The sequence below is a fragment of the Oncorhynchus gorbuscha genome, unplaced genomic scaffold (genome assembly GCF_021184085.1).
Source record: "Oncorhynchus gorbuscha isolate QuinsamMale2020 ecotype Even-year unplaced genomic scaffold, OgorEven_v1.0 Un_scaffold_2846, whole genome shotgun sequence".
NCBI classification, from domain to species: domain Eukaryota; kingdom Metazoa; phylum Chordata; class Actinopteri; order Salmoniformes; family Salmonidae; genus Oncorhynchus; species Oncorhynchus gorbuscha.
The window spans coordinates 29,358-56,526 of record NW_025745149.1 but is presented as its reverse complement, the minus strand read 5'-3'; the positions used below and the strand labels follow the sequence as shown (position 1 = coordinate 56,526).

The 27,169-nt window shown below is 44.1% G+C and overlaps 1 pseudogene; it reads right to left on the bottom strand.

Moving 5' to 3' along the window:
* Window positions 1–408: 408 nt before the first annotated feature.
* Window positions 409–27,169, bottom strand: part of LOC124017598 — a 52,685-nt pseudogene continuing 25,924 nt past the window's right edge.

The following is a 27,169-nucleotide window of genomic DNA, read 5'->3' as shown; positions in this document are numbered from 1 at the left end:
CCCTACCACTGAGGAAGTACAGTTCCCGCTCAGCCCAGTCAAAACTGTTCGCTGCTCTGGCCCCCCAATGGTGGAACAAACTCCCTCACGACGCCAGGACAGCGGAGTCAATCACCACCTTCCGGAGACACCTGAAACCCCACCTCTTTAAGGAATACCTAGGATAGGATAAAGTAATCCTTCTCACCCCCCTCAAAAGATTTAGATGCACTATTGTAAAGTGGCTGTTCCACTTGGTGTCATAAGGTGAATGCACCAATTTGTAAGTCGCTCTGGATAAGAGCGTCTGCTAAATAACTTAAATGTAAATGTAACTCTTCATTTAGACAATAATACACAGCAATCTGTGGGAGAGTTGTGGTGGATATTATAAAATAAGGATCTGCTGGAGTCCAAGTCAAACCAAGATTCTTTATTTCTGAGCTCAGAGAGAATAACAGTTACACAGCGCAGTGTAGACAGTCTGAATTCCTGAAGCATTGAGTGATTAGCAAATTTCTTTATAGTTTCCTGTTCCTGGGCGGGACTTTATTCATACAAGGACACAGGTGTAAATTGGTTTGCAACACAGGATGATAGTCCCAAGAACAGGAGATTATAATAGGACAGTTTCACAAGGTTAGTCACATACTCAGTTATGTGGACACACAAACAATTAACATTTTCCATTACAGAGTCTGAACATTTTCATTTCATTAAATCATCAGTGGGCCAACAATGCAAATGTCAACAATGGAACTAATGCATCACATCCAAATATCACTTGATTATCTGTAGTGCTGGAGGAATGACACACCCAGATAAACACAAAGAGTTTAAAAAAAAGGACAGTTTAAAAGAAGGAACCTGATCTTCTTTATATTCAAACTGACATACTCCATATTCAATTCATGTTTTCTAATAAAAACAAACAAATATATGTTTGAGTATACCCTGTACCATTTAATTTCATCTGGTAAAGACAGGTAAACACATTGTCAATCAACAATATAAGACAACGGGAGCAGTGTGTATGTTTTCTGATGAATTGTAAGTCAATGTGATGTGAAATATCAGTATACACGCTAAGAGGAGTAATTTCTCTCTCCTGTGTGGATTCTCTAATGACGTTTAAATGACTGTTATGAGTAATATGTTTTCCCACAGTCTGAGCTTTTCTAAGCCGTCTCCTCTGTGTGTAGTCTAATGTGTTCTTTCAGGCTTCCTAAATGGGCAAAAGCTTTGCACCCTGGGAGGAGTGGTATGGCTTCTGCCCTGTGTGTATTCTCTCATGTCGTTTCAGGTTTCCTCTCTGGTTGAAACACTTTCCACATTGGGAGCAGTGGTAAGGCTTCTCTCCTGTGTGTATTCTCTCATGTTGTTTCAGCTCCCCCCCGAACGGCCGAAACACTTTCCACATTGGGAGCAGTGGTAAGGCTTCTCTCCGGTGTGTATTCTCTCATGCCATTTCAACGTCCCTGGATGGTTGAAACACATTCCACACTGGGTGCAGTGGTAAGGCTTCTCCCCTGTGTGTATTCTCTCATGCTGTTTCAGCTCCTCTGAATGGCCGAAACACTTTCCACATTGGGAGCAGTAGTAAGGCTTCTCACCTGTGTGTATTCTCTCATGCTGTTTCAGCTCCCCCGAACGGCCGAAACACTTTCCACATTGGGGGCAGTGGTAAGGCTTCTCTCCTGTGTGTATTCTCTCATGGCGTTTCAGCTCCCATGAATGGTTGAAACACTTTCCACACTGGGAGCAGTGGTAAGACTTCTCTCCTGTGTGTATTCTCTCATGCTGTTTCAGCTCCGATGAATGGTTGAAACACTTTCCACATTGGGAGCAGTGGTGTCGTCTTGCTAGTTGGGACGTCCCTGGCTCTGGTTCCTCCGAGTCTGGTCTTTCTCCTGCCAAAGACAGTGTTATTGTTAAATAGAGACCCGAATGAAACCACATGATAAAACAACCTTGCTACGAGGGTAAATCCTAAATCAGATCTCTCAATAACCTGAGGCCAGTTTTAACAATCTTAGTGTGATTTTAAAACAAATGTAGAGCTTCCTGGTCATTTCTGCTATGTTTACATTACTTATTTTATACATCCTGTTTTACAAGTCAGAACACAAAAAACTAGACAGTTCTAGGACACTGAAGACACAGACGTCGCTGGATTCCAATTGAACAGGTGGTTCTAAATATATAACATTCATAGCTGTATGATAAAGAATGTGACCTACACACTTCCTTAAACATAAAATAACCAAAGAAGTAATTTTGTGTGGAAGTCCAAAACGTGTTTTTACGTCGCAGATACAAAGCACATCAGTAACATCTCCCCGTTGTTGAAAGGGTTCGACACATTGCTGTTTAAATGGACCAATTTCTTATTTAGATGTTCACATATTTTCAACATTTTGATTATCGCCGATGTCATATTTTGGGTAAAGTAAAAAATAAGGTGAAATATTTGGGTAAATGTTCCTAAAACTGATAGTAACTACAATAAACAAAAATATAAATGCAACATGTAAAGTGTTGGATGTTTCATGAGCTGAAAAAAAAGATTGCAGAATTTTTTACATCCCTGTTAGTAAACATGAATTCTTTGCCAAAATAATCCATCCACCTGACAGGTGTGGCATATCAAGAAGCTGATTGAACAGCTTGGTTATTACACAGGTGCACCTTGTGCTGGGGATAATTAAAGGCTACTCGAAAATGTGCAGTTTGGTCACACAACAATGCCACAGATCTCTGAGGGAACAGGCAATTGGCATTATGACTGCAGGAATGTCCACTGGAGCTGTTATCAGGGAATTTAATGTACAGTACCAGTCAAAAGTTTGGACTCGCCTACTCATTCAAGGGTTTTTCTTTATTTTTACTATTTTCTACATAGTAGAATAATAGAGAAGACATCAAAATTATTAAAAAACACATGGAATCATGTAGTAACCACAAGTGTTAAATCAAAATATATATTTTATTCTTCAAAAGTTGCCACCCTTGCTTTCTCTCAAACAGCTTCACCTGGAATCCTTTTCCAACAGTCTTGTAGGAGTTCCCACATATGCTGAGAACTTGTAGGCTGCTTTTCCTTCACTCTGCTATCCAACTCATCCCAAACCATCTCGATTTGGTTGAGGTCGGGGGATTGTGTAGGCCAGGTCATCTGATGCAGCACTCCATCACTCTCCTACTTGATCAAATAGCTCTTACACAGCCTGGAGGTGTGTTGGGTCATTGTCCTGTTGAAAAACAAATGACAGTGGGACTAAGCCCAAACCAGATGGGATAGCATATAGCTGTCGAATGCTGTGGAAGCCATGCTGGTTAAGTGTGACTTGAATAAATAAATCAATGACATTGTCAATAGCAAAGCACCCACACACCATCACATCTCCTCCTCCATGCTTCACGGTGGGAACCACACATGCGGAGATAATCTGTTCATCTACTCCTCGTCTCAAGGACAGATATCCACCGGTCTAATGTCAATTGCTCGTGTTTCTTGGCCCAAGCAAGTCTCTTCTTCTTATTGGTGTCCTTTAGTAGTGGTTTCCTTGCAGTAATTCGACCATGAAGGCCTGATTCACGCAGTCTCCTCTGAACCGATGATGTTGAGATGTGTCTGTTGCTTGAACTTTGTGAAGCATTTATTTGGGCTGCAATTTCTAAGTCCGGTAACTCTAATGAACTTATGCATCAGAAGTAACTCTGGATCTTCCATTCTTGTGGTGGTCCTTAAAGTAATGATGGACTGTTGCTTCTCTTCTCTTATTTGAGCTGTTCTTGACATAATATGGACTTCGTCTTTAACCCAATAGGGCTATCTTCTGTATACCCCCCCTACCTTGTCACAACACAACTGATTGGCTCAAACACATTAAAACCTGTTATGGCATATTAACCTTTGAAACTCGGGGGCACTATTTTCATTTTTGGAAAAATAACTTTCCCAAAGTAAACAGGCTATTTCTCAGGACCAGGTGCTAGAATATGCATATAATTGACAGCTTAGGATAGAAAACACCATAGTTTCCAAAACTGTAAAAATATTGTCTGTGAATATAACAGAACTGATATTCCAGGCGAAAGCCTGAGAAAAATCCAATCAGGAAGTGACTCTTATTTTGAAGCCTCTGTGTTCCTATGCATCCCTATTGACCATTGAAAGGGATATCAACCAGATTCTGTTCATGTATAGTCGTCTTTATTAAAAACATGAATAACCACCACGCTGCATTTTGGTCCGCCTCTCTTTCACCAGAAGAAAACCCTTACAGCGTTTGATTTAAAAAAAAACACTGATTCCAACTCACCCAGCATGACTATAAAATATCTAATAAGTTACCTGTAAACGCTGTCCAAACATTTCAAACAACTTTCCTAATCCAACTTTAGGTATTTTAAAACGTAAATAATCGAGAAAATTTAAGACGGGATAAACTGTGTTCAATACCGGATAAAAACAACGTGAAGCGAGTGACCTGGAGCGCGCATCAAAACATCAGAGAGCACTAAGCTGGACCCTCGTTCTGAATAGCCGAACTTCTTCATTTCTCTAAAGAAAAACATCAACCAATTTCTAAAGACTGTTGACATCTAGTGGAAGCAATAGGAACTGCAACCAAGTGCCATAGAAAAATGCCACACAAAACCATTTGAAAACAGAGTCACCTCAACAACAAAAAATTCCTCCTGGATGGTTTGTCCTCTGGGTTTCACCTGCCAAAAAAGTTATGATATACGCACAGACATTATTGTAACAGTTTTAGAAACTTTAGAGTGTTTTCTATCCAAACCTACCAATTATATGTATATCCTAGCTTCTGGGCAGGTAGCAGGTAGTTTACCTTAGGAACGCCAATCAGTTATTCAGCCAGACCTATATGCCATCTCTTTTGCCTCCCTCTTCATCATACCATTTTTAAATTTATCATCAATCCACGTGGATTTAACAGTTTTACAGTCATTTTCTTAATGGGTGCATGCTTATTAGGAACTGGGATAAGCAATTTCATAAACGTGTCAAGGGCAGCATCTGGTTGCTCGTCATTACACACCTCGGACCAACAAATATTGTTTCCATTGTTGAAATCGGCTAAACTTTGAACATGGAGACATTAAAGTAGTGATAGGAAGTGAAAGAGACTGGGTGTTATGTCAGAAGTTAATGGTTCTCTGAAGAAAGACAGACGGCTTCGGAATGTGTTGGGTGGACGAGAGGAGAGCAAAGTGTGAAACAGGGGAGACGAACATCTGTGGATTAGATAAAGGAGAGGTTGAGGTCAGGACAGATTCTCATCAGGGAGAAAGGTCTGGTATCCTGTTACTCTCTTTACTCTCTTCCTGTGGAACCATAAGATGTAAGGACTGGAGAGAAGGAGGAGTGTCTTAAGTGAGACATATCTGGATGGAACAAATTTAGGGTTGTCTGAATTACAGATGTACAGAACCTTTGGGAATAATTCAACTTGGTTAAAGCTTCTCTAGTGTCCGTTAGTTATTTACTGTGAGAAAAAAAAACTAATAACATCAACAACATAGGAATCCCCACAAACAATTGTATGATCTCTTATATAGAACATTAGGCCCAGCCTTTTGGAACAGTGGTTGTCCTAGATATGACTACTATATTGTGATCACAACATCCGATGAATTTGGATAATGCTTTCAAACACATTCCTGCAGCAATAGTAAAGATATGATCAAAATATGTTGATGATTCAATTTCTGCACTGTTTGTAACTACTCTGGTACGTTGATTGATAAACTGAACCAAGTTGCAGGTGTAACAGTATAACTTTGGACCCATACCCGGGTGCGAACCAGGGACCCTCTGCACACATCAACAACACCCACGAAGCATCGATACCCATCGCTCCACAAAAGCCGCGGCTCCTGCAGAGCAAGGGGAACCACTACCTCAAGGTCTCAGAGCAAGTGACGTCACCGATTGAAACGCTATTTAGCGCGCACCACCGCTAACTAGTTAGCCGTTTCACATCCGTTACACAGGCACTGGTTACAGTTCGAAGCTTTCTCTTGAGTAGGCAGCCTGATCACAGCTTTCCTCCATTATTAGTTCATTAATTAACTGTGTCTTGAGTTTAGTTCGCCTGTTCTACAGTCTTGTAAAGATAGGGGGATTGACTGGGACAGGCAATGTAACATCCATAATGTTTTATGGAATGTTTTTGTAAAACAAGCACCTTATATCAGGTCATCTTGAAACTTTCCCTCTAAATCTAACTTTCATCAAGGTTTTATATGGTCTATTGGTTTCCCTCTTTTCATTGGCAGAATCCTTTTTCAGTGTTATGATATTCATAACATCCATATACACCAGTCTATCTTCCTGTCAACTAACAGAACTCTGCTGGTTGTCCTGGTAACAGATACCAGTGGGCAGATCTATTGTATTTGTTCAAACTGAACTACAGCACTTACTTTGATGTGTCAAATCTGATCCTTTCTTCTCTTCTCCTCCTCTCACAGTTCCACTCAGTCCTGTTGTTTTCCTGCAGTCCACCAGCAGCACAGACAACCTCTTCATACCCAGCAGTAAGGTGATACCGGGAGAGGCACGACACAGGGACTCCGGGAGGGAGGAAGGGCTAGCGTTGTCCTGGTAACCATAAAGAGGGGACACAGACACATATCATTATGGATGCTGATGTCACTGTTGTCATAAACTGCTTTACAGAAACACAGCCCAGACCCAGATAGAGCAAGCTGTATGCTTGACCAGACCAAGCTGTACCATCTGGTGTTCTGATCTGGAGAGACTCTTCTCTTCCTCGTCAGCATCAGGATGTTGTTGAGGCTCCCCAGAGGATCCACGATAGTCATGTCTCTCTCCTGTGTTAACGAGAACATTAAACAGATGGTGAACTTATTACCATCATCTATTATTACTGTCTATTACAGTCATAGGGTCTTATCAGAGGCATTAATATCTCTAAATTAATTGGGTGCCTTTTGTGTCCCTTTGATATTTTAAGTATAAATTATGCTCCATTATTACATTTTAAAAGCCTGTTATATATAATTAAATCTCATTTAAAAGTCCCAAAAATATATGTAGCAATGGCAGATTGACCCTTTAACAATTTATATAGTACTGAACATCATATTGAAGTGAAGAACTTCAGTAGAATGACCCTTAAAAACCACACATTAATTCAACAACTGCATAGTTTGTGCCCCTGTTTTTAAGACAGTACTCACTGCTATTAATCTGATATTCTGTCTCCTCCTCTTTCACTCCCAAAACGTCTTCCTCCTTCACCTTTACTGTGATAGAACCTTTTAGAGAGGAAGAGGATGCTTTCTCTTCTTTCCCTATAACAGCCTCCTCTTCCTCCTCTTCCATTCTGAAAGGTTCTTTCTCTCCTTTCACTGTAATATCCTCCTCTTCGTCTTTCACGACAATGTCCAGAGCCAGAGCATCTTTCTCTCCTTTCACTGTAATATCCTCCTCTTCGTCTTTCACGACAATGTCCAGAGCCAGAGCATCTTTCTCTCCTTTCACTGTAATATCCTCCTCTTCGTCTTTCACGACAATGTCCAGAGCCAGAGCATCTTTCTCTCCTTTCACTGTAATATCCTTCTCTTCATCTTTCACGACAATGTTCAGCGCCAGAGCTTCTTTCTCCGGACAGCAGACATCCTCTTCTTTAGCAGGGGATGAGTAGTTTAATGAGCTCATGGTCAGGGATGTTAGCTAGCTAGTTAGCATTAGCGAATAGCCTAGTGCTAGGCTCAGTATCAATCTTTAACAAATTTGCAAATTGAACAAGCACATTAGGTTCAAGTTAACGTCAACTGAAATGTGTTTTAAACACTGCGATTAGCTAATGTATATTAACATGGCCTAAAACGTCAATCTTTCAGTTTTACCTTGTCTAGCAAGCTACCCAGGTGGTTGAAATAGTATCCGTGTTGTTGTTCCTGAAGAAGCGTCCGTCCAGTCCATTATACGTCACGCAAGAAGAGTCACCTGAAAGGCGCTCATCGCCATCTGCTGGCTGGAGGGGGTAACGCAGTCTGGAAACAATAGTTACTACACTTTTTGTATTGGAAAGAACGTCATAATTATTTAACAATAAGCTGATACATTTTCTCTTACGTCTTACAACTAATACTTTCCTGTACACAGACGTAGAAGCGTAATATGAACATGTAGATGATGAATAAATACTTCCATGAATAGGAAGTGTGTTTATACACATTTTCTCTGTTAATTGTTTATCTAGATGTGACCATACTATTCCCTTAAAGCTACGCTACAAAGCTACAACAGGTGTAGACATTACCGTGAAATTCTTACTGACAAGCCCTTAACCAACAATGTAGTTAAGAAAAATAAGAGGTAAGAAAAAAAGTTACACAATAAAAAAACTATACTGTGGCTACAGAGTCAATGTGGAGGCTGTATACAGGAGGTACCAGTACAGAGTCAATGTGGAGGCTGTATACAGGGGGTACCCGTACAGAGTCAATGTGGAGGCTATATACAGGGGGTACCAGTACAGAGTCAAAGTGGAGGCTGTATACAGGGGGTACCAGTACAGAGTCAATGTGGAGGCTGTATACAGGGGGTACCAGTACAGAGTCAATGTGGAGGTTATATACAGGGGGTACCAGTACAGAGTCAATGTGGAGGCTGTATACAGGGGGTACCAGTACAGAGTCAATGTGGAGGCTGTATACAGGGGGTACCAGTACAGAGTCAATGTGGAGGCTATATACAGGGGGTACTAGTACAGAGTCAATGTGGAGGCTATATACAGGGGGTACCGGTACAGAGTCAATGTGGAGGTTATATACAGGGGGTACCAGTACAGAGTCAATATGGAGGCTATATACAGGGGGTACCAGTACAGAGTCAATGTGGAGGCTATATACAGGGGGTACCAGTACAGGGTCAATGTGGAGGCTGTATACAGGAGGTACCAGTACAGAGTCAATGTGGAGGCTATATACAGGAGGTACCAGTACAGTGTCAATGTGGAGGCTATATACAGGAGGTGCCAGTACAGAGTTAATGTGGAGACTATATACAGGGGGTACCAGTACAGAGTCAATGTGGAGGCTATTTACCGGAGGTACCAGTACAGAGTCAATGTGGAGGCTATTTACAGGAGGTACCAGTACAGAGTCAATGTGGAGGCTATATACAGGGGGTACCAGTACAGGGTCAATGTGGAGGCTGTATACAGGAGGTACCAGTACAGAGTCAATGTGGAGGCTATATACAGGAGGTACCAGTACAGTGTCAATGTGGAGGCTATATACAGGAGGTGCCAGTACAGAGTTAATGTGGAGACTATATACAGGGGGTACCAGTAAATCAAATCAAATCAAATCAAATTTATTTATATAGCCCTTCGTACATCAGCTGATATCTCAAAGTGCTGTACAGAAACCCAGCCTAAAACCCCAAACAGCAAACAATGCAGGTGTAAAAGCACGGTGGCTAGGAAAAACTCCCTAGAAAGGCCAAAACCTAGGAAGAAACCTAGAGAGGAACCGGGCTATGTGGGGTGGCCAGTCCTCTTCTGGCTGTGCCGGGTAGAGATTATAACAGAACATGACCAAGATGTTCAAATGTTCATAAATGACCAGCATGGTCAAATAATAATAAGGCAGAACAGTTGAAACTGGAGCAGCAGCACAGTCAGGTGGACTGGGGACAGCAAGGAGCCATCATGTCAGGTAGTCCTGGGGCACGGTCCTAGGGCTCAGGTCCTCTGAGAGAGAGAAAGAAAGAGAGAATTAGAGAGAGCATATGTGGGGTGGCCAGTCCTCTTCTGGCTGTGCCGGGTGGAGATTATAACAGAACGTGGCCAAGATGTTCAAATGTTCATAAATGACCAGCATGGTTGAATAATAGTAAGAGAACAGTTGAAACTGGAGCAGGAGCATGGCCAGGTGGACTGGGGACAGCAAGGAGTCCTCATGTCAGGTAGTCCTGGGACATGGTCCTAGGGCCCAGGCCAGTTGAAACTGGAGCAGCAGCATGGCCAGGTGGACTGGGGACAGCAAGGAGTCATCATGTCAGGTAGTCCTGGGGCATGGTTCTAGGGCTCAGGTCCTCCGAGAGAGAGAAAGAAAGAGAGAAGGAGAGAATTAGAGAACGCACACTTAGATTTACACAGGACACCGAATAGGACAGGAGAAGTACTCCAGATAAACAAACTGACCCTAGCCCCCCGACACATAAACTACTGCAGCAAAAATACTGGAGGCTGAGACAGGAGGGGTCAGGAGCCACAGTACAGAGTCAATGTGGAGGCTATTTACAGGAGGTACCAGTACAGGGTCAATGTGAAGGCTATATACAGGAGGTACCAGTACAGAGTCAATGTGAAGGCTATATATATGAGGTACCATTACAGAGTCAATGTGAAGGCTGTATACAGGAGGTACCAGTACAGAGTCAATGTGGAGGCTGTATACAGGAGGTACCAGTACAGAGTCAATGTGAAGGTTTGCTCGTGTTTCTTGGCCCAAGTCTCTTCTTCTTTTTGCTGTCCTTGAGTAGTGGTTTCTTTGCAGCAATTCGACCATGAAGGCCTGATTCACACAGTCTCCTCTGAACAGTTGATATTGAGATGTGTCTGTTTGTTCAACTTTGTGAAGCATTTATTTTGGGCAGCAATTTCTGAGGCTGGTAACTCTAATGAACGTATCCTCTGCAGCAGAAGTAACTCTGGGTCTCAATAAAATGCAAATGAATTACTTAAAAATCATTAAATGTGATTTTCTGGATTTTTGTTTTAGATTCCATCTCTCATGGTTGAAGTGTATCTATGATAAAAAATTACAGACCTCTACATGCTTTGTAAGTAGGAAAACCTGCAAAATCGGCAGTGTATCAAATACTTGTTCTCCCCACTGTATAGCCATATTATAAAGTATGAAAAGGCTTGTTCGTTCACATGTCATGAATTCACTATGACATGATATTTGTATCACGACTTTTATTATGTAATATATCATATGGGTTGAAAAGTGTTTTATTAGAAAAGTATGAAAATCAGTATGAAAATCAAAAGTCACGTGCCGAATACAACCGGTGTAGACCTTAGTGAAATGCTTACTTACAAGCCCTTAACCAACAATGCAGTTAAGAAAAATACTTGTGAAGTAAAAAAAATAGTTATGTTTGAAAAAAAAATGATTATATAAAAGTAACAAATAATTAATAAAGAGCAGCAGTAAAATAACAATAGTGAGGCAATGTGGAGGCTATTTACAGGGGGTACTGGTACAGAGTCAATGTGCCGGGGCACCGGTTAGTCAAGGTAAATGAGGCAATATGCACATGTAGGTAGAGTTAAAGTGACTACGCATAGATAATAAACAGAGAGTAGCAGCAGCGTAAAGGGGTGGGGGGTGGGGGGGGCAGTCCCTCTGACACCGCCTGGTATAGAGGTCCTGAGTGGCAGGAAGCTTGGCCCTAGTGATGTACTGGGCAGTACGCACTGCCCTCTGTAGTGCCTTGTGGTCAGAGGCCGAGCAGTTGCCAAACCAGGCAGTGATGCAATCAGTCAGGATGCTCTCGATGGTGCAGCTGTAGAACGTTTTGAGGGTCTGAGGACCCATGACAAATCTTTTCAGTATCCTGAGGGGGAATGGGTTTTGTCGTTCCCTCTTCACGACTGTCTTGGTGTGCTTGGACCATGATAGTTTGTTGTTGATGCGGACACCAAGGAACTTGAAACTCTCAACCTGCTCCACTACAGCTCCGTTTACATATGAGATGAGTATGTAAACAAAGTGGCATAGTTAAAGTGGCTAGTGATACATGTATTACATAAGGATGCAGTCGATGATATAGAGTACAGTATATACGTATGCATATGAGATGAATAATGTAGGGTAAGTAACATTATATAAGGTAGCATTGTTTAAAGTGGCTAGTGATATATTTACATCATTTCCCATCAATTCTCATTATTAAAGTGGCTGGAGTTTAGTCAGTGTCAATGTCAGTGTGTTGGCAGCAGCCACTCAATGTTAGTGGTGGCTGTTTAACAGTCTGATGGCCTTGAGATAGAAGCTGTTTTTCAGTCTCTCGGTCCCAGCTTTGATGCACCTGTACTGACCTCGCCTTCTGGATGATAGCGGGGTGAACAGGCAGTGGCTCGGGTGGTTGATGTCCTTGATGATCTTTATGGCCTTCCTGTAACATCGGGTGGTGTAGGTGTCCTGGAGGGCAGGTAGTTTGCCCCCGGTGATGCGTTGTGCAGATCTCACTACACTCTGGAGAGCCTTACGGTTGTGGGCGAAGCAGTTGCCGTACCAGGCGGTGATACAGCCCGCCAGGATGCTCTCGATTGTGCATCTGTAGAAGTTTGTGAGTGCTTTTGGTGACAAGCCGAATTTCTTCAGCCTCCTGAGGTTGAAGAAGCGCTGCTGCGCCTTCTTCACGATGCTGTCTTTGTGGGTGGACCAATTCAGTTTGTCTGTGATGTGTATGCCGAGGAACTTACTAAACTTACTTAGGAACTTACTAAACTTACTACCCTCTCCACTACTGTTCCATCGATGTGGATAGGGGGGTGTTCCCTCTGCTGTTTCCTGAAGTCCACAATCATCTCCTTAGTTTTGTTGACGTTGAGTGTGAGGTTATTGACACCACACTCCGAGGGCCCTCACCTCCTCCCTGTAGGCCGTCTCGTCGTTGTTGGTAATCAAGCCTACCACTGTTGTGTCGTCCGCAAACTTGATGATTGAGTTGGAGGCGTGCGTGGCCACGCAGTCGTGGGTGAACAGGGATTACAGGAGAGGGCCCAGAACGCACCCTTGTGGGGCCCCAGTGTTGAGGATCAGCGGGGTGGAGATGTTGTTGCCTACCCTCACCACCTGGGGGCGGCCCGTCAGGAAGTCCAGTACCCAGTTGCACAGGGCGGGGTCGAGACCCAGGGTCTCGAGCTTGATGACGAGCTTGGAGGGTACTACGGTGTTAAATGCCGAGCTGTAGTCGATGAACAGCATTCTCACATAGGTATTCCTCTTGTCCAGATGGGTTAGGGCAGTGTGCAGTGTGGTTGAGATTGCATCGTCTGTGGACCTATTTGGGCGGTAAGCAAATTGGAGTGGGTCTAGGGTGTCAGGTAGGGTGGAGGTGATATGGTCCTTGACTAGTCTCTCAAAGCACTTCATGATGACGGAAGTGAGTGCTACGGGGCGGTAGTCGATCCAAGGTTTTGCCAGCCCTGGTTGCGCAATCGATATGCTGATACAATTTAGGGAGTCTTGTTTTCAGATTAGCCTTGTTAAAATCCCCAGGTACAATGAATGCAGCCTCAGGATGTATAGATTCCAGTTTGCAAAGAGTCAAATAAAGTTTGTTCAGAGCCATCGATGTGTCTGCTTGGGGGGGGAATATATACGGCTGTGATTATAATCGAAGAGAATTCTCTTGGTAGATAATGCGGTCGACATTTGATTGTGAGGAATTCTAAATCAGGTGAACAGAAGGATTTGACTTCCTGTATGTTTTTGTGGTCACACCACGTCTCGTTAGCCATAAGACATACGCCCCCGCCCCTCTTCTTACCAGAAAGATGTTTGTTTCTGTCGGCGCGATGCGTGGAGAAACCCGCTGGCTGCACCGCCTCGGATAGTGTCTTTCCAGTGAGCCATGTTTCCGTGAAGCAAAGAATGTTACAGTCTCTGATGTTCCTCTGGAATGCTACCCTTGCTCGGATTTCATCAACCTTGTTGTCAAGAGACTGGACATTGGCGAGAAGAATGCTAGGGAGTGGTGCACAATGTGCCCGTCTCCGGAGTCTGACCAGAAGACCGCCTCGTTTCCCTCTTTTTCGGAGTCGCTGCATGGGATCAATTCCGTTGTCCTGTTTGAAAGGCAGAACACAGGATCCGCGTCGCGAAAAACATATTCTTGGTCGTACTGATGGTGAGTTGACGCTGATCTTATATTCAATAGTTCTTCTCGACTGTATGTAATGAAACCTAAGATGACCTGGTGTACTAATGTAAGAAATAACACGTAAAAAAAACAAAAAACTGCATAGTTTCCTAGGAACGCGAAATGAGGCGGCCATCTCTGTCGGCGCCGCAATTGTTACAATTGTTACCAGTACCCAGAGTGGCTCTCCCAGTACCCAGAGTGGCTCTACCAGTACCCAGAGTCCAGTACCCAGAGTGGCCCTACCAGTACCCAGAGTCCAGTACCCAGAGTGGCCCTACCAGTACTCCCTTGGCTGAGAAGCAACCCCATACTTGAATGGTATCAGGATGCTTTACTGTAGGCATGACACAGGACTGATGGTAGCGCTCACCTTGTCTTCTCCGGACAAGCTTTTTTCCAGATGCCCCAAACAATAGGAAAGGGGATTCATCAGAGAAAATGACTTTACCCCAGTCCTCAGCAGTCCAATCCCTGTACCTTTTGCAAAATATCAGTCTGTCCCTGATATTTTTCCTGGAGAGAAGTGGCTTCTTTGCTGCCCTTCTTGACAACAGGCCATCCTCCAAAAGTCTTCACCTCCTGTGCGTGCAGATGCCCTCACACCTGCCTGCTGCCATTCCTGAGCAAGCTCTGTACTGATGGTGCCCCGATCCCGCAGCTGAATCAACTTTAGGAGCCGGTCCTGGAGCTTGCTGGACTTTCTTGGGCACCCTGAAGCCTTCTTCACAACAATTGAACCACTCTCCTTGAAGTTCTTGATGATCCGATAAATGGTTGATTTAGGTGCAATCTTACTGGCCGCAATATCCTTGCCTGTGAAACCCTTTTTGTGCAAAGCAATGATGACGGCACGTGTTTCCTTGCAGGTAACCATCGTTGACAGAGGAAGAACAATGATTCCAAGCACCACCCTCCTTTTGAAGCTTCCAGTCTGTTATTCTGGAAGAATTTGTTCTTAACTGACTCGCCAAGTTAAATAAAGGTAAAAAATAAAATAAAAAATTCGAACTCAATCAGCATAACAACGTGATCTCCAGCTTTGTCCTCGTCAACACTCACACCTGTGTTAACGAGAGAATACTGACATGATGTCAGCTGGTCCTTTTGTGGCAGTGCAGTGGAATGCAGTGGAAAAGTTTTTGGGAGATTCAGTTTATTTGAATGGCAAAGAGGGACTTAGCAATTAATTGCAATTCATCTGATCACTCTTCATAAGATTCTGGAGTATCTTCAAATTGCCGTCATACAAACGGAGGCAGCAGACTTTGTGAAAATTAATATTTGTATCATTCTCAAAAAGTTTGGCCACGACTGTACATAGGTATTCCTTTTGTCCAGATGTGAAAGGGCAGTGTTGAGTGCAATAGAAACCTGGCACCATCCCTACGGTGAAGCGTGGTGGTGGCAGCATCATGGTGTGGGGATGTTTTTCAGCGGCAGGGACTGGGAGACTAGTCAGGATCGAGGGAAAGATGAACGGAGCAAAGTACAGAGAGATAGTTGATGAAAACCTGCTCAATAGCACTCAGGACCTCAGACTGGGGCAAAGGTTCACCTTCCAACAGGACAACGACCCTAAGCACACAGCGAAGATAACATAGAAGTGGCTTTGGGACAAGTCTGATTGTCCTTGAGTGGCCCAGCCAGAGCCCGGATTTTAACCCGACCGAACAACTCTGAAGAAATCCTGAAAATAGCTGCACAGCGACGCTCCCCATCCACCCTGACAGATCTTGAGAGGATCTGCAGAGAAGAATGGGAGAAACTCCACAAATACAGGTGTGCCAAGATTGTAGTGTCATACCCAAGGTGGCTTGAGGCTATAATCACTGCCAAAGGTGCTTCAACAAAGCACTGAGTAAAGGTTTTGAATACTTATTTAAATGTGATATTTCAGTTTTAATTTTAAAATGCATTTGCATACATTTCTAATCCTGTTTTTGCTTCGTCATTATAGGGTGTTGTTGTGCAGATTCATGAGGAAAACCTCCCAATTGAATCCATTTTAGAATATTCCAGTAAATTCAGGAAGTAAACTGAAAATTCCCAATTCTCTTCTATGGTTTTCAATGAGGAAAATGTGGAATTTGGTTTACTTTCTGAATTGACTGGAAATTAAATGGAATTGACTCCAACCCTGGTTTTACTACAAATCTGTCAACGTCATAATTTAGTCAATCGATGTTATAATGCATAAAGCTCACAGATGTGATTGTTCTCATTCAGAGTAAATTATTCTAATTGAATAAAACAGAATTAAACAAATCAAATGTATTATGCACCTGAATAACTTCAACAATCTGGTTGATTCTCTGCTCAACAACACTGATCGTGTCAAACTTTGCTGTGTGTCCAGGCTGTCACTTCTGTCATCAGCTACTAACACCAGTTCTGCACCTTTGTCCTTGTCCCTGGATGACGGATTCCTGCTCCCTCTTCCATAGTGAGAACACTGATGGCTCAACATGGTTTTCTGAGAGACTGGATGACGGCTTCCTGCTCCCTCTTCCATAGTGAGAACACTGATGGCTCAACATGGTTTTCTGAGAGACAGGATGACGTCTTCCTGCTCCCTCTTCCATAGTGGGAACACTGCTGACTCAACATGGGCTTCCTGGTTATGAAAGAAAGTGTGGTGGTCAATGGTAGCCACTCCCATTGTTTGAAGCAGTTTTAGTCTTTGTTGGCATGTATCCAGACCCCAGAATGGTAGTAGAAAGGAGCCTGTTCCCCGCATGCTTCCTCACAATCATTGGCTGGATCGACCACTCCCCCACCTGACCACAGGACCAGAATTGCTGTCTGATCTTCATTCCGACAGTCTTCATCACCGTCCCTGGAGTCTCTTCACTGTCTGATCTTCATTCCTACAGCCTTCATCACCATCCCTGGAGTCTCTTCACCGAGTAAGTAAAGATAGTATAAAAAAACTCTCCCATTCTACTTGTCTATTATCTTTGTTTAGAAATAGTCATTTGTGTGACCTACTGATTTTCCCTACAATTTCTGTTAAGGATTTAGAAATATAGAAATGGTAGAACGAGGAATGTCAAGAGTCTGGAATATAAATATATACAGTTGGTTTAAAATGTATATGTTGATGTATCTAGACATTATGGACCGTATATGAATATAAAAGGTGTGTACAGCAGTAGTTATATAGGATGAGCATTGACTAGAATACAGGGTGGAGTACTGGGTGGTTGACGGCTAGTAACAGTGACTAAGTTCAGGGCAGGGTACTGGGCGGAGGCTGACTAGAAGTGACTATTTGAACATTCATATTGGACAGCCTTACCTATAGAGTAGCACCACCACCCATCAGCACATTCTCTTCTTGATGTCAAAGCTGCAGTGTATTGTTGCAGTAGGAGTTTATGATTAATAATCCTACTTACTTCAAGACACACTAAGATGCCACCATACTATTCATTTAAAGCCCCTCTGTCAGATATAAATCATCAGAGTGGGAAACCAACTGACATGGAAACAATGGAGCAAATGTATCACTATCAGAGGGGTGTATTATGACATCAGATAGAACTACTCAGACATTCCAAATCAGGCTTCATCCACATCATGAAGGTGGATATTGATCCAACCATTTCAGAAGTAATGACCGGGCTGACGGAAACAGGATATGCTTGTACACTTTTATAAATGCTGACAGACGATTTGTTACTCCGTTTGACAATTTGTTTGTATATTTGTGTCAGTAAAAATGTCTAAGTGAGAAATGGCTGTGGAAACTCCTTAATGATAACAACCACATCTTAGTTAACTTGGAGTCACATGATATGTTGTGTGGTCCTCCCACTATGACTTGAGAAACCATGTAGTTTTTTAGGCTACAGATGAAATAAGTTATGAACTTCACAGGGTGGTGAAAGTGCATGTGATGAGCTTGATGCTCCTTTCCAATACATTTTGAGGTTCTTATTCTGGTGACATGATGATCGATGCTTGGTTGCCATTTGACAAATAAAATAATAATCTCATCATTCGGGTAAAAACGTTTATTCAACCAGTGGGAAGTTTGTAAACGCTCCCAGGAAAGTTGAAAGAGGAACTCTTCATTGAGACAATAATACACAGCAATCCATGGGCGAGTTGTGGTGGATATTATAAACTAAGGATCTGCTGGAGTCCAAGTCAAACCAAGATTTTTTATTTCTGAGCTCAGAGAGAATAACAGAGTTACACAGCGCAGTGGAGACAGTCTGAATTACTGAAGCATTGAGTGATGAGCACATATCTTTATAGTTTCCTGTTCCTGGGAGGGACTTCATTCATACAAGGATGCAGGTGCAGCTGGTTTGCAACACAGAATGATCCTCCCAAGAACAGGAGCTTATAATAGGACAGTTTCACAAGGTTAGTCACATACTCAGTTATGTGGACACACAAACAATTAACATTTTCCATTACAGAGTTTGAACATTTTCATTTCATTAAATCATCAGTGGGCCAACAATGTAAATGTCAACAATGGAACAAATGCATCACATCCAAATATCACTTGATTATCTGTAGTGCTGGAGGAATGACACACCCAGATAAACACACAAAGAGTTTAAAAAAAGGACAGTTTAAAATAAGGAACCTGATCTTCTTTATATTCAAACTGACAGACTCCATATTCAATGAATGTTTTCTAATAAAAACAAACAAATATATGTTTGAGTATACCCTGTACCATTTAATTTCATATGGTAAAGACAGGTAAACACATTGTCAGTCAACAATATAATACAACAGGAGCACTGTGTATGTTCTCTGATGAATGTTAAGTCAATGTGATGTGAAATATCAACATACACGCTAAGAGAAGTAATTTCTCTCTCCTGTGTGGATTCTCTAATGACGTTTAAATCACTGTTATGAGTAATGTTTTCCCACAGTCTGAGCTTTTCTAAGCCTTCTCCTCTGTGTGCAGTCTAATGTGTTCTTTCAGGCTTCCTAAATGGGCAAAAGCTTTGCACCCTGGGAGGAGTGGTAAGGCTTCTGCCCTGTGTGTATTCTCTCATGTCGTTTCAGCTCCCCCGACTGGTTGAAACACTTTCCACATTGGGAGCAGTGGCTCCTGTATGTATTCTCTCATGAGTTTTCAGGTTTTCTTTCCGGTTGAAACTCTTTCCACACTGGGAGCAGTGGTAAGGCTTTTCTCCTGTGTGTATTCTCTCATGTTGTTTCAGATCCCCCAACTGGTTGAAACACTTTCCACACTGGGAGCAGTGGTAAGGCTTCTCTCCTGTGTGTATTCTCTCATGCCGTTTCAGCTCCCCCGACTGGTTGAAACACTTTCCACATTGGGAGCAGTGGTAAGGCTTCTCTCCCGTGTGAATTCTCTCGTGCCGTTTCAGCTCCCCTGACTGGTTGAAACACTTTCCACATTGGGAGCAGTGGTAAGGATTCTCTCCTGTGTGTATTCTCTCATGTTGTTTCAGGTTTACTCTCTGGTTGAAACACTTTCCACACTGGGAGCAGTGGTAAGGCTTCTCTCCTGTGTGTATTCTCTCGTGCCGTTTCAGCTTCCCTGAATGGTTGAAACTCTTTCCACACTGGGAACAGTGGTAAGGCTTCTCTCCCGTGTGTATTCTCTCATGTTGTTTCAGGTCCCATAACCGGTTACAACTCTTTCCACATTGGGAGCAGTGGTGTCGTCTTGCTAGTTTGGACGTCCCTGGCTCTGGTTCCTCCGAGTCTGGCCTTTCTCCTGCCAAAGACAGTGTTATTTTTAAATAGAGACCCGAATTAAACCACATGATAAAACAACCTTGCTACGAGGGTAAATCCTAAATCAGATCTCTCAATAACCCGAGGCAAGTTTTAACAATCTTAGTGTGATTTTAAAACAAATGTAGAGCTTCCTGGTAATTACTGATATGTTTACATTACTTATTTTATTCATCCTGTTTTACAAGTCAGAACACAAAAACCTGGACAGTTCTAGGACACTGAAGACACAGACGTCGCTGGATTCCAAATGAACAGGTGGTTCTAAGTATATAACTTTCATAGCTGTATGATACAGAATGTGACCTACACACTTCCTTAAACATAAAATAACTAAAGAAGTAATTTTGTGTGGAAGACCAAAACTAGTTTTTAGGTCGCAGATACAAAGCACATCAGTAACATCTCCCCGTTGTTGAAAGGGTTCGACACATTAATGTTTAATTGGACCAATTTCTTATTTAGACATTTACAGATTTTCAACATGTTGATTATCGCTGATGTCATATTTTGGGTAAATGTTCCTAAAACTGATAGTAACTCCAAAAAACAAAAATATAAACGCAACATGTAAAGTGTTGGATGTTTCATGAGCATCCCTGTTAGTCAACATTTATTCTTTGCCAAGATAATCCATCCACCTGACAGTGTGGCATATCAAGAAGCTGATTAAACAGCTTGGTTATTACACAGGTGCACCTTGTGCTGGGGATAATAAAAGGCAACTCGAAAATGTGCAGTTTGTTCACACAACAATGCCACAGGTCTCTGAGGGAGCGGGCAATTGGCATGCTGATTGCAGGAATGTCCACTGGAGCTATTAGGAAATGTAATGTACAGTCAAAAGGTTGGACTCACCTACTCATTCAAGGGTTTTTCTTTATTTTTACTATTTTCTACATTGTAGAATAATAAAGACCTCAAAATGATTAAAAAACACATGGAATCATAGTAACCACGAGTGTTGGAATGTAGTAACCACAAGTGTTAAATCAAAATATATATTTTATTCTTCAAAAGTTGCCACCCTTGCTTTCTCTCAAACAGCTTCACCTGGAATCCTTTTCCAACAGTCTTGTAGGCATTCCCACATATGCTGAGAACTTGTAGGCCGCTTTCGCTTCACCTATGCCATCCAACTCATCCCAAACCATATTGATTTGGTTGAGGTCGGGGGATTGTGTAGGCCACGTCATCTGATGCAGCACTCCATCACTCTCCTACTTGATCAAATAGCTCTTACACAGCCTGGAGGTGTGTTGGGTCATTGTCCTGTTGAAAAACAAATGACAGTGGGACTAAGCCCAAACCAGATGGGATGGCATATAGCTGTAGAATGCTGTGGAAGCCATACTGGTTAAGTGTGACTTTGATTTATTTATTCATGACATTGTCAATAGCAAAGCACCCGCACACCAACACATCTCCTCCATGCTTCACGGTGGGAACCACACATGCGGAGATAATCTGTTCATCTACTCCTCGTCTCACAAAGACATGACGCTCGGATCCAAAAATCTCAAATTTGGACTCATCAGACCCAAGGACAGATATCCACCGGTCTAATGTCCATTGCTCGTGTTTCTTGGCCCAAGCAAGTCTCTTCTTCTTATTGGTGTCCTTCAGTAGTGGTTTCCTTGCAGCAATTGGACCATGAAGGCCTGATTCACGCAGTCTCCTCTGAACCGATGATGTTGAGATGTGTCTGTTACTTGAACTTTGTGAAGCATTTATTTGGGCTGCAATTTCTAAGTCTGGTAACTCTACTGAACTTTTGCATCAGAAGTAACTCTGGATCTTCCATTCTTGTGGTGGTCCTTAAAGTAATGATGGACTGTTGTTTCTCTTTGCTTATTTGAGCTGTTCTTGACATAATATGGACTTTGTCTTTAACCCAATAGGGCTATCTTCTGTATACCCCCCTACCTTGTCACAACACAACTGATTGGCTCAAACACATTAAAACCTGTTATGGCACATTAACCTTTGAAACTCGGGGGCACTATTTTCATTTTTGGAAAAAATAACTTTCCCAAAGTAAACAGGCTATTTCTCAGGACCAGGTGCTAGAATATGCATATAATTGACAGCTTAGGATAGAAAACACCATAGTTTCCAAAACTGTAAAAATATTGTCTGTGAATATAACAGAACTGATATTCCAGGCGAAAGCCTGAGAAAAATCCAATCAGGAAGTGACTCTTATTTTGAAGCCTCTGCGTTCCTATGCATCCCGATTGACCATTGAAAGAGATATCAACCAGATTCCTTTTTCTATAGCTTCCCTAATGTGTCTACAGTCACTATACATAGTTTCAGGCTTTTGTTTTGAAAAATGAGCGTGAACGACAACATTGCGTCAGTGGTCAGGTGGTGGCTCTCAGATTGATTTGTGCGTAATAGACAAAGGCGGCCATTGTGCCTCTCGCTCCTAGTGAAAAGCCAATTGTCCTGGTTGATATATTATTAAATAGATATTTGAAAAACACCTCAAGGATTGATTATAAAAAAGGTTTGCCATGTTTCTGTCGATATTATGGATCAAATTTTTAGTTTTTTTTCGGCGTAGTCGTGACCGCAACTTCCGGTGGATTTCTCAACAAAACGTGAAGAATAAACGGAGGTATTTTGGCTAAAAAAAATAATCTTTATGGAACAAAATTAACATTTGCTGTCTAACTGGGAGTCTCGTGGGTGAAAACATCTGAAGCTCATCAAAGGTAAACTATTTAATTGGATTGCTTTTCTGATTTTCGTGACCAAGCTCCCTGCTGCTATCGATAAACTTACACAAATGCTTGTCTTGCTTTGGCTGTAAAGCATAATTTCAAAATCTGAGATGACAGGGTGATTAACAAAAGGCTAAGCTGTGTTTCACTATATTTCACTTGTGATTTCATGAATATGAATATTTTCTAGTAAGATTTTTTGTCCGTTGCGTTATGCTAATTAGTGTAGTTGATGACAATTCTCCCGGATCCGGGAGGAGTAGTTCCAAAAGGTTCAAACACATTAAAACCTGCTAGCGGAACGTTGACAACATCCAGTGAAATTGCAGAGTGCAAAGTATTTTTTTTTTAATGATAAATATTTAACTTTCATTCATTCACAAGTGCAAAGCTTAACTTCTTGTTAATCTAGCCACCGTGTCAGATCTCAAAAAGGCTTTGCGGCAAAAGCAAACCATGAGATTATCTGAGGACAGCACCCCATCAAACAAACACATGACAATCATATTTCAACCCGCCAGGCACGACACAATCCTCAGAAATAACGATATAATTTGTGCCTTACCTTTGAAGAGCTTCTTCTGTTGGCACTCCAATGTCCCATAAACATCACTTTAGTTCGATTAATTCCGTCGTTATATCTCCAAAATGTCAATTTATTTGGCTTGTTTGTCACGTTCTGTCCATCGTTCGTATGTGTTTTCCTTGTTTTAGTGTTGGTCAGGACGTGAGCTGGGTGGGCATTCTATGTTGTGTGTCTGGTTTGTCTATTTCTATGTTTGGCCTGATATGGTTCTCAATCAGAGGCAGGTGTTAGTCATTGTCTCTGATTGGGAACCATATTTAGGTAGCCTGTTTTGTGTTGGGTTTTGTGGGTGATTGTTCCTGTCTCTGTGTTTGCACCAGATAGGACTGTTTAGGTTTTCACTTTTCTTGTTTTGTATAGTCTGTTCATGTATAGTCGTCTTTATTAAAAACATGAATAACCACCACGCTGCATTTTGGTCCACCTCTCTTTCACCATTTACATTTACATTTAAGTCATTTAGCAGACACTCTTATCCAGAGCGACTTACAAATTGGTGCATTCACCTTATGACATCCAGTGGAACAGTCACTTTACAATAGTGCATCTAAATCTTAAAGGGGGGGGGTGAGAGGGATTACTTATCCTATCCTAGGTATTCCTTAAAGAGGTGGGGTTTCAGGTGTCTCCGGAAGGTGGTGATTGACTCCGCTGTCCTGGCGTGAGGGAGTTTGTTCCACCATTGGGGGGCCAGAGCAGCGAACAGTTTTGACTGGGCTGAGCGGGAGCTGTACTTCCTCAGTGGTAGGGAGGCGAGCAGGCCAGAGGTGGATGAACGCAGTGCCCTTGTTTGGGTGTAGGGCCTGATCAGAGCCTGGAGGTACTGAGGTGCCGTTCCCCTCACAGCTCCGTAGGCAAGCACCATGGTCTTGTAGCGGATGCGAGCTTCAACTGGAAGCCAGTGGAGAGAACGGAGGAGCGGGGTGACGTGAGAGAACTTGGGAAGGTTGAACACCAGACGGGCTGCGGCGTTCTGGATGAGTTGAAGGGGTTTAATAGCACAGGCAGGGAGCCCAGCCAACAGCGAGTTGCAGTAATCCAGACGGGAGATGACAAGTGCCTGGATTTGTCACCTTACAGAATCACCCACCAACCAAGGACCAAGCGGCGTGGTAAACAGAGCGGCGTGGTAAACAGAGGCAACAGCAGCAGCAGGAGAAGCGACAGGTGCAGCAGGAGCAACAGCAGCAGCAGCAAAGGCAGCAGCAGGAGAAGCAACAGAGGCAGCAGCAGCAGTGGGAGAGGCTGCACTATTTGGATAAATGGACTTGGGAGGAGATCCTTGACGGAAAAGGACCCTGCCCAGGGGAATATTGCCGCCCCAAAGCCGAGCTGGAGGCAGCGAAAGCAGAGAGGCGCCATTATGAGGAGCTAGCACGGCAGAGCGGCCGGAAGCCCGAGAGGCATCCCCAAATATTTCTTGGGGGGTGGCACAGGGAGAGCGTGGCAGAGTCAGGAGTCAGACCTGAGCCAACTCCCCCTGTTTACCGTAAGGAGCCATGGATGGAATTGGAGCTGTCGGCGAAGTGTGGAGGATGTATAGTAGAAAGAAAGCTGTTGGTTTGGCATAGTATGCACGGCATACCAGTGCCAGCACCACGCATCAGGCCTACAGTGCGTCCCGCCTGTCCAGCGTTGCCGGAGCCTTCCTCCTCTCCAGCGCAGCCAGAGTCTCCCACCTGTCCGGCGCTGTCAGAGCTACCGCCCCTCATGCCAGAGGCGCCAGAGCCCCTCATTCCAGAGGCACCAGTGCTTCTCAGTCCAGCGCTGCCAGAGCCTTTTTCTCCAGTCTGCCCAGCGCCGTCTGAGCTACCCGTCTGCCCAGCGCCGTCTGAGCTACCCGTCTGCCCTGCGCCGTCTGAGCTACCAGTCTGTCCAGCGCCGCCAGTCTGCCCAGCGCCGTCTGAGCTACCCGTCTGCCCAGCGCCGTCTGAGCTACCCGTCTGCCCGGCGCTGTCAGAGCTACCGCCCCTCATGCCAGAGGCGCCAGAGCCCCTCATTCCAGAGGCACCAGTGCTTCTCAGTCCAGCGCTGCCAGAGCCTTTTTCTCCAGTCTGCCCTGCGCCGTCTGAGCTACCAGTCTGTCCAGTGCCGCCAGTCTGCCCAGCGCCGTCTGAGCTACCCGTCTGCCCAGCGCCGTCTGAGCTACCCGTCTGCCCAGCGCCGTCTGAGCTACCAGTCTGCCCAGCGCCGCCAGTCTGCCCAGCGCCGCCGGTGCCGTCAGTCTGCCCAGCGCCGTCTGAGCTACCCGTCTGCCCAGCGCCGTCTGAGCTACCCGTCTGCCCAGCGCCGCCAGTCTGCCCAGCGCCGCCAGTGCGCCCAGCGCCGCCAGTCAGCCAGGATCAGCCAGTCGGCCAGGATCTGCCAGTCGGCCAGGATCTGCCAGTCGGCCAGGATCTGCCAGTCGGCCAGGATCTGCCAGTCTGCCAGGATCAGTTAGATCCGCCATTCAGCCAGGATCCGCTAGTCTGCCAGGATCCGCCAGTCTGCCAGGATTCGCCAGTCTGCCAGGATACACCAGTCAGCCAGGATCCGCCAGCCAGCCAGGATCCGCCAGTCGGCCAGGATCCACCAGAACTGCCAGTCGGCCAGGATCCGCCAGTCGGCCAGGATCGGCCAGAACTGCCAGTCTGCCAGGATCCGCCAGTCTGCCAGGATCCGCCAGTCAGCCAGGATCCGCCAGGATCTGCCAGTCAGCCAGGATCCGCCAGTCAGCCAGGATCCGCCAGTCAGCCAGGATCTGCCAGGATCTGCCAGTCTGCCAGGATCCGCCAGTCAGCCAGGATCCGCCAGGATCCGCCAGTCAGCCAGGATCCGCCAGTCGGCCAGGATCCGCCAGTCGGCCAGGATCCGCCAGAACTGCCAGTCGGCCAGGATCCGCCAGTCGGCCAGGATCCGCCAGAACTGCCAGTCGGCCAGGATCCGCCAGAACTGCCAGTCGGCCAGGATCCGCCAGAACTGCCAGGATCTGCCAGTCAGCCAGGATCCGCCAGAAGTGCCAGTCAGCCAGAATCTACCAGATCCGCTAGTCAGCCAGGATACGCCAGTCAGCCAGGATCTGCCGGAACTACCAGCCAGCCAGGATCTGGTAGATCCATCAACCTGCCTGAGCTTCCTCTCACCACCGCTAACTAGCTAGCCGTTTCACATCCGTTACACAGGCACTGGTTACAGTTCGAAGCTTTCTCTTGAGTAGGCAGCCTGATCACAGCTTTCCTCCAGTATTAGTTCATTAATTAACAGTGTCTTGAGTTTAGTTTGCCTGTTCTACAGTCTTGTAAAGATAGGGGGGTTGACTGGGACAGGCAATGTAACATCCATAATGTTTTATGGAATGTTTTTGTAAAACAAGCACCTTATACCAATTCGTAAGTCGCTCTGGATAAGAGCGTCTGCTAAATGACTTAAATGTAAAATGTAAATGTATATCAGGTCATCTTGAAACTTTCCATCTAAAGCTAACTTTCATCAAGTTTTTATATGGTCTATTGGTTTCTCTCTTTTCATTGGCAGAATCCTTTTTCAGTGTTATGATATTCATAACATCCATATACACCAGTCTATCTTCCTGTCAACTAACAGAACTCTGCTGGTTGTCCTGGTAACAGATACCAGTGGGCAGATCTATTGTATTTGTTCAAACTAAACTACAGCACTTACTTTGATGTGTCAACTCTGATCCTTTCTTCTCTTCTCCTCCTCTCACAGTTCCACTCAGTCCTGTTGTTTTCCTGCAGTCCACCAGCAGCACAGACAACCTCTTCATACCCAGCAGTAAGGTGCTACCGGGAGAGGCATGACACGGGGACTCCGGGAGAGAGGAAGGGCTAGCGTTGTCCTGGTAACCATAAAGATGGGACACACAGACACATATCATTATGGATGCTGATGTCACTGTTGTCATAAAGTGCCTTACAGAAACCCAGCCCAGACCCAGATAGAGCAAGCTGTATGCTAGACCAGACCAAGCTGTACCATCTGGTGTTCTGAAATGGAGAGACTCTTCTCTGCCTCGTCAGCTTCAGGATGTTGAGTCTCCCCAGAGGATCCACGATAGTCATGTCTCTCTCCTGTGTTAACGAGAACATCAAACAGATGGTGAACTTATTACCATCATCAATTATTACTGTCTATTACAGTCATAGGGTCTTATCAGAGGCATTAATATCTCTAAATTAATTGGGT